This window comes from Octodon degus, unplaced genomic scaffold (assembly GCF_000260255.1).
Source record: "Octodon degus isolate 3935 unplaced genomic scaffold, OctDeg1.0 scaffold00329, whole genome shotgun sequence".
Lineage (NCBI taxonomy): Eukaryota > Metazoa > Chordata > Mammalia > Rodentia > Octodontidae > Octodon > Octodon degus.
In genome coordinates, this window is record NW_004524905.1 from 862,090 (window position 1) to 870,193 (window position 8,104).

Sequence of the window (8,104 nt, forward strand, 5' to 3'; positions counted from 1 at the left end):
CTTTGCTTTGGCTCACAGGTTCAGAGAGTTCAGTTCGTGGGGGGGCTTGCTCCACCACAGAAATGACCGAAAGACAGACCTAGAGAGAGAGAGAGATACACACAGACACAGAGGCAGAGAGAGAGAGTGTGGAATGAAGTATGGACTGAAGCCTCCAGCACCTGTGAGCGAAATACACTCTTCCTTCCTTCATTTTGGGTGTTGGGTATTTGCCCCAGCAACTAGAGAAGAGTGACTGAGACACTCTCCTTTCAGTACACAATGATCACATCCCTCGCGGGAGCTGGCGCCTGCCTGTAAGACTCCTGAGCTTTGCCCCTTTCTCACGCCACCCCTTTCTCCTCCTCCTTTCATCACTAGGGCCTCTTTCCCTTTTGCAAAATATTTAGCTCACTTTTTCCCATTATCTATCTCTTACCTTCCTCTTTATCTATAATTTGGGCTTCTCATGTGAGAGAAACCATGACATCGTTGAGCTTGTGCGTCTGATTTATTTCATCGTACATCGTGGTCTCCAAGTGCATCTGTTTTCCTACTAATGCTTGAAGCTTATTCCTTCCTTCCTTCCTTCCTTTCTTCCTTTCTTCCTTTCTTCCTTTCTTCCTTTCTTCCTTTCTTCCTTTCTTCCTTTCTTCCTTCCTTCCTTCCTTCCTTCCTTCCTTCCTTCCTTCCTTTCCTTGTTTTATCTCTTTGAGACAGGATCTCACTATGCCCATCCTCTCACAGATCCTGGTCCCAGACTCCCACAGATCCTCCCACCTCAGCCTGTCTTCGCGACATGCTGGGTGCTGGCACAACATACCTAATGCCCACAACTGGAACGCGGTGAGCTTTAGTCACACTCCTGTCTTTACTGCGTGGTCTGCTCACTCCAGGGTAGGCGGGGTATGCGGGAAGGGTACAGCTGAGGAGAGCAGCTCCTGCTGTGGTAGCCAGGAGTCAGGGAAGGAGGGAAGGGAGGAGTGACCCGCCTCCCCACAGCACATTCAGCCCCCTGATCTAACCAGCCTCCCTGAGCCCTAGCCCCCAGCACGGGCGGCTCTGGGGGAATGTTTCAGAACCAACCCACAATAGTGCCCCAGAATGCTGGGGTCACAGGTGTGTGCTACCAGGCCTGCCTGAAGTCTGGTCTTTCAGATGGTGTCGCCGCAGCCTACAGAGTTGAATAGTGGTCTTTCCCTCTAGCAGGCCTTAAAAACATCTCCAGTTTATGCAGTCTCTCAAGTGCGGAAGGGCACTTGCTACATTAGTATGTGTGTGTGCAGAAGCCTGTGTGTGATCGCTTATGCACATGTGTGTGTATGCCTGGATAGGTATACACATGTGTTTGTGGGCTGGCGTACATGTGTTTATGTGTAGGAATGTGTGCATACGTGCATTTGCATGCGTGCGAGCATTTGTACACTTACACCCATGCACACACATGAATACATTTGCTTGAATGGGTGCACATCTATGCATATGTGTAAGTTTGTGTGTCCCTGCCTATCGTGCACAACCAGTGGTAACCTAGGCTTGCTGTTTGCTTTGCCACCCTGGCTGATCATGCTAATGTTTGTATGCAATCAGAAATGATTTCCAGGCCCCAAACACTAGACTGCATCCTTGCTGAATTAATGGGTCAGGAGGAGCATCCTGATTAGAAAATAGGAAAGTTATTTCAGCAGAACTCCGTTGCAATCAGGGGCAGGTCGGTGGCTCCCCGCCCTGCTGGCAGGGGCGGGGCCTGTTGCCTGGAGACGGGGTTAAGGTGACAGAGGCTGTCCGGGCTCTGAGAAGGGAGTTTCGGTGCTTGGGCTTCAGATAACTGTTTGGGCTGGGAGAACAGCATCTGTGGGTGAACCAGCAATTTAAATACCTGCACCCCAAGCCATTCTGGGCAGGTCACAGCCAATGAAAGAAAGATGCACCGAGCTTCTTCGGCCTTCACTTCCTTCTCCTTTTCCCTGCGTCCTCCCCCGCTGTCCTCTTCCCCATCCTTCCTTCCTTATAAGGAAATTCAGATGGTGAGCAAATCCCTTTCCTTTTTAGCCACCCGGACACTCATCTGAGGAAGATTTAGGGCAGCACACACCTTGCTCTGCGACTGAGGTCTTCATGTAGGAATGACGTGTATTCCCTGAGCATTTCTGGTCAGAGACATTTCAAATACAGGGTATTTGCTCCTTCAACAACTTCCTTTCTGGCCGGGAGGCACCCAAGAGCTGGTACCAGATGCCCTAAGCAACCACGGCCCACTGCACTGCCACTGCCGCCCGCCCGCAAATCACGGCACTGTGTGAGCGCCTCCTCTCCACGTGTGTGGCCCACCTTTTGTGCTGACCCCCTGGGATGCCCTCCCTAAGGCGCAGTACCCCATCAAGGCCACTACCCCTTGAAGCACTTCTCCCAGACTACACAGTAAGGGGCAGTGTGACAGAGATCAAAGAGAAAGCCAGCTACCCGTGCCTGGCCTGGAAGGCCATGCAGTTAAGTTAGCGGTCCCCATCATCCCCTCCTGCACCGTCCATTACGCAGGGGCCAGCAGAGCTTGTGAGCCGGGTAACCCTGAGGTTCACACCTCAGTTGGAAACTGTTGCCGATGCCTGTGCCTGGTTCCCACAGGGACCCACTGAATCAGGAAATACTGAGCCCTGTGTGTTTGCGGGAGCTTTTATTATAATTATTATTTATTTTATAGAGAATACAAAAAATAATAGATAAGACGTTAGAGACGATGCACAATTTTATTTTATTTTTGCGGTAGCGGGGATTGAACTCATGACCTTGCACTTGCCGGGCAAGTGTGTATTCTACTGAGCTAGCTCCCTGGCAATGCACAATTTTAAGAAGAAACAAGGTGATAGGTATTCAGCAGTGGCTGTCATCTTGCATAACTCTGTCTTCACTGTGGTTGCACAGATTACAGATATAAACATGTACAATTTGTCAAAGTAAAAATTTTAAGAATTAACTGATACCTTCAAAAACTGATACAGTCCTGCCACCGGGGCGTACTGAGCTGGCGACAGAGTCCGGGTGTCGAGGCGCCCTCCTGTAATTCAAGCTCTGAGATGCTGAAAACAGGAGGATCACTGTGCGTGTGAGGTGCTTTGGGAGACCCCGTACCAAATACACAAATGAAAGCAAAACAAAACAAAACAAACAAACAAAAAAACCCTGATAGAAATTAATAGTACAATCAGCTACTTATATGATTTTTTCTCTTTTTTTCCCCCTTCCTTTCTCCTTTCTCTCATCCCAATTCTTTCTTTCCCTTTTACTACGTCCATTGTACTTTTTCGATTTTTATTTACTCTTTCAGGTTCTTACACTAGGGAGACAATTTGAGGTTTATACATGTAGGCTTGATTTATTTCACTCATGAGTATGGTCTCTATTTGCATCCACTGACCTATAAAAGCCTCAAGTTTATCTTTCTTTATAGCTGAGTAATTCTTCATTGTGTAAAAAAATACCACATCTTTTTTTATCCATTCCTCAGCTGATGGGCATTTGGGTTGTTTCCAACATTTCGCTGTGACAAATTATGCTGCTATAAACATGGGTGCACATATATCGCTGTGGTATGATGTTTTAAATTCTTCTGGAAAAATACCCAGAAAGGGAAGAGCTGGGCTGAATGGAACCTTTAATACTAGTTTTTTGAGCAATCTCTACACTGATTTCTGTAGAGATCATACCAGCCTACACTCCCACCAACAGTGGAAAAGGGTTCTTTTTCCTCTCCAGCCTCTCCAGCCTTTGTTGTTTCTGTTTTATTAGGGGGGAAGCATTTTTTGTGGCCCTAAAAATTGAACCCAGGGTGTTTCCACCACTGGCCCCCCATCTTTAACCTTCTATAGTTTTCATTTTGAGAAATGATATCCCTAAACATTGCAAGTTGGCTTTGGACTCAAGATCCTCCTGCCTCAGCCTCCGGAGTCATGGGATTATAGGTTGTGTCACCATGTCTGACTCTTTATGTTTCTGAAGAAGCCTTCTGGGGGATGCTGATTCACTTGGCACTTATGTTCTGAGCCCATTGATGCAGGTAAGATGGAACTCTTAGAGATCCTGAGCGCACTTTCTTTCCCCTCACAGTCGGCTCCCAACTCCCCAACTCTGAACTGGGGTGTTTGACAATGCAGGAGGAAAAACACAGGTTACACCCCAAGAAATCCTGGAGATTGGGTGCAGTCCAGAGAGGCCTGTGTATTTCGCTAATCAGTTCTGCAACTGTCCGCAGGCAGGGCGCAGCCTTTCAATTGGATCATCGCTGTGCATGGTCAGCATCTTCCTTCTGGGAGGGTCAAAACGCACACGATTCTGCAGTAGAGATGCTGATCTTTAAATCCTGCTACAAACCCCAAGACTCCTTCTTCCTAGTGGGTTGCCTTCCCGGCTTAGGAAGCTCCTAGAGGCCCGGTTAATGAGAATGAGGTGCTAACTCATGAGGCCAGTTGGCAGGGCCCCTAGGGATTTCCCTCTTTCACCCCAGCCTTAGGACACTGACTTTCCGTCCCTTGGGGGCCTCCAGAGAGTGAGAGACCCAGCAGGCGTAGTGGGGGTGGGGTGGGGGGTGGGGGTGGGGAGTTGGGGGTAGGTCTGCCCGGGTAGCTGTAGAGTGACCTGAGGCAAGGTCAGGGCTCTGGGCTTCTCAGTCACTGGCCTGAGACCTAGCAGCTCCCATTCCCAGGAAGATACTGCATTCTGCAGCACCCCCACGATCACAGTGGAGATTCTGCTACACCGGAACAGCTTGGCTTCTGTAGCAGCAGTCTCCCAGCTGAGACCTGAGCAAACAAAAGAATCAATTTCCTAGGATGCTGCTAACAAACACATCCTAAGCGCCCCGTCTTCACACCTTTGGAGCTGCATTGTCTCCTCTCCTGGACTGTTGACTTACTTGGAGAGAGAATTGCTTGGAAAGAGAATTGTACAAAGCAGGAGAAATTATTCCACACTTGCTCTGAGTGGAGGTGGCTTGACGGCTTTGTAGATTCAAACTCGGGTAGCTTTGCTGAGAAGGGAGAAAGCCTTCACATGTTAGCTTCAGTCAAGAGCTGACTTGAATAGCTTCAGGTAGCCTTACGTGAGTAGCTTAAATTTAAAGAGGTCAAGCGTGCTGCTCAGCTCTTTGGCAGTATTTCAATGTCTTATCTCCCGTGTTCAATGGCCTTCAACATCTGACGCCTAGATCAGGTACAGCCAAACTCAAATCACCCTGACAGTCACCTGTGCCGCTAAGGTGCCATTCTGAGTTTACTTGGGCTAGACTTTTAGTTCCGTTCTGAAACGTTTGGATTCATCTCAGCTGAAGACAACTTGGCAGTTCGTATGATTTTCAGTTTTCAGATTTGGATAGGTAATATTGTCCTTTTCCTACCAGGAAAAGCTGCCATTATTTTTTGTTACTTATTTATTGATTTATTTTTAAATTAAGTAGTTTTAACTTTTCAATTAGCAAAAAGAAAATAAATAAAATAAAAAAATTTCAATTAGCAATAATGGTGCCTCAGACAAACCTCACTGGCTACAATATTGCCACTGAGCAAAGCTAGTACTTTTTCTGCTTTATTTTTCTTTTATTTATTGTTTTGTTTTTTAAAGAATGAAAAATAGTATAAAAAAGGCATTAGAAATGATATAAAATTTCACTAAACAAAGTAGTAGGAATTCAACAATAGTTGCTGTATTGCATGTTATTTTCAAATTAGTTGTGTAGGTCACCAGACATAAATGTGCAAAATTGGTTAAAAAAAACTCAAACCAAACAATGAGAAAATAGTTCTAAGAGATTAAAAAGAAATAAATAAGAATAAAAATAAGGAACTAAGCATTAACTGCTACTTTCAAAAGACCAGCAGCAATTGGCAGTACAATTCTCCAAATTATCCCACATATATACATAAATGTGCCTTTTCTCCTTCTTTCTTTTGTCTTTTTTTCTCATCCTGGCAAGTACTTTTTATTTGAAAGAGACTAAAAAATAATAACATTAGAACTGACGCAGCATTTCAAAAAACAAGGTGTGATAGAAAAGCAACAATGATTGTTATATTGTAATGTTGTTATATTGTTGTCTTCAGAGTAGTTGTTCAGATTAGCGGGTATAAGCAGATAAAATTGGTCCAAAAAATTGGGCATTCGGGGCTGGAGAGACAGATCAGTTCAATAAGAGCTTCCCTGGCAAGCGCAAGGGCCTGAGTTCAAGCCCCAGTTCCACAAAGTAAATAAATAAATAAAAAATAAAAAATTGGGCATTAACTATTCCTCTTAATAAACCAGTAGAAATTAGTAGAACAGTTATCTTAGCTACCTTGGGGGACAGGGAAGAAAAACAGTCATTTTATAAAGGACATTTGTAACATAATCGGAGTTGCTTCACATCTTTGCCAGGAATTATTTACTACTTACTTACTTACTTACGTAATTTATTTTTAAATTGTTTTGGTACCAGGAGTCCAACTCAGGACCTTGTGCTTGCCAGGCAGGTGCTCATGCCGCTGAGCTACATCCCCGGCCCTACTACTTAGTTTAAAACCATTTGTTTTGAACTATCTTAAAGCTTTGAAGAGGACCAGGGCGACAGCTCAGTGGCATAAGCACCTGCCTGGCAGGCACAAGGTCTGGAGTACGATCCCGAGTACCACAAAACAAAAACAAAAACAAAACAAAACAAAACAAAAAACAATGCAAAACTTTGAGGATGTTATTTATGATCCAAATACTTGGCCATTAGGGTATGGCGTTATGGAAGCAGGGAGAAGTGAAAAATTAGTTTTCTGCAGATCAAAGGCAAGTCTCCTCTGGAAGAGCAAGAATGACCCAGAGGCGTGGGCTACAGCGTCAGCCAACGGTAGCCACTGAGAAGGCATGTTGGGTCGCTTCTGTACCTACCTGTGGGAAGCAAGACACAAATCCAAGCGAGCTGGCTGCCCGCCCTAGTGGGGCTCGGAGAGCGTGCGGGTCTGGGCAGGCTGTGGGGCACCAAAGGCCGTAGTAAAACAGGAAAACAGAGCAGGAGCCTTCCCCTGCTGGTCTCGTATTTCAGGGTTCAGCCACCCACAGATGGGGAACGTGAACAGAAGACCTGCATCTACTCTGAACGAGCACTGACCTTCGTTCTTGCCATTATTTTCTAAATAAGTCAAGGCGATGACTGCTTGTGTGGCATTTAGCTTGCATTAGACCCTGAGGAATCTGGACATGATTTAAAGTATAAGAGACACTTCTTAGCATGCGCATCTCCGGTGCCAAATCATCTTCTATGAGAATAATTCGCTATGTATTTCAACAATCCAGAAGAAGGGAGTTTGAGTGTCGTCACCATAAGTAAATGACAAGTATCGACAAAGATGGATAGGCACGATGTCATGCCAATTACGGCGTATACGTGTTTTGAATGTCACAGGGTACCCCTGACATGTGTGACAGGGAGGTCTTACTCCATTCATCAGAATTAAACTCACAAAGTATAGCGGACTCAGTATTAGAGTGCTGGGCAGCTAGCATGGCTAGACCCTGGCTTCGAATTGCAGTACTCCACAGATACAGGAAGAAAGCTCTACGAGGTGATGTGCCTAAGGCCCTACACTGAAGGCTCCATGAACATATAAAACTTTACACAGGTACAAAAAGGTGTTAAGGCAGCGCAGTGCTGGCTGGCTGTAGTCCCAGGGACTAAGCAGGTGAGCGGGAGGATTCCTTGAACCCAGGAATTTGATGCCAGCCTCAGTGACGCAGCAAGATCCCACTAAAACCAGAAAGGGACCAACACTTTGTTAGCGGCAGTATCGATCCCTGAATTGTGTGAAGTGTGGGGAAGAGTAAATGAATAATGAAGTTTTAAGTTTAGGAGTTAAAATCTAGGCCACAAAAATGGAAGGGAAAAGAACGGAGTATTTTAGGCAGAGAGAAGGTAACTACAGATCAGAAAATATAGGCTGGCATATCTATATATAGAGGGTGTGTAGTAGACAGAGTTATGGCATTTTATCTTGGAATAAGGAAGATGCTAGAAAAATGGGTAAATGGGATGGGGACATTTTTGGACTTTGCATTCCAACAGACTTGAGTACATTTTGGCTGTGGCTTTGCTGTCGAGGCCCTAGGACATGGC

At 45.6% G+C, this 8,104-nt stretch overlaps 1 pseudogene; it reads right to left on the reverse strand.

Annotated features, from left to right (window-relative positions):
* Positions 1–5,408: 5,408 nt before the first annotated feature.
* Positions 5,409–5,541, reverse strand: LOC111814485 (annotated as a pseudogene).
* Between the last annotated feature and the right edge of the window lie 2,563 nt (positions 5,542–8,104).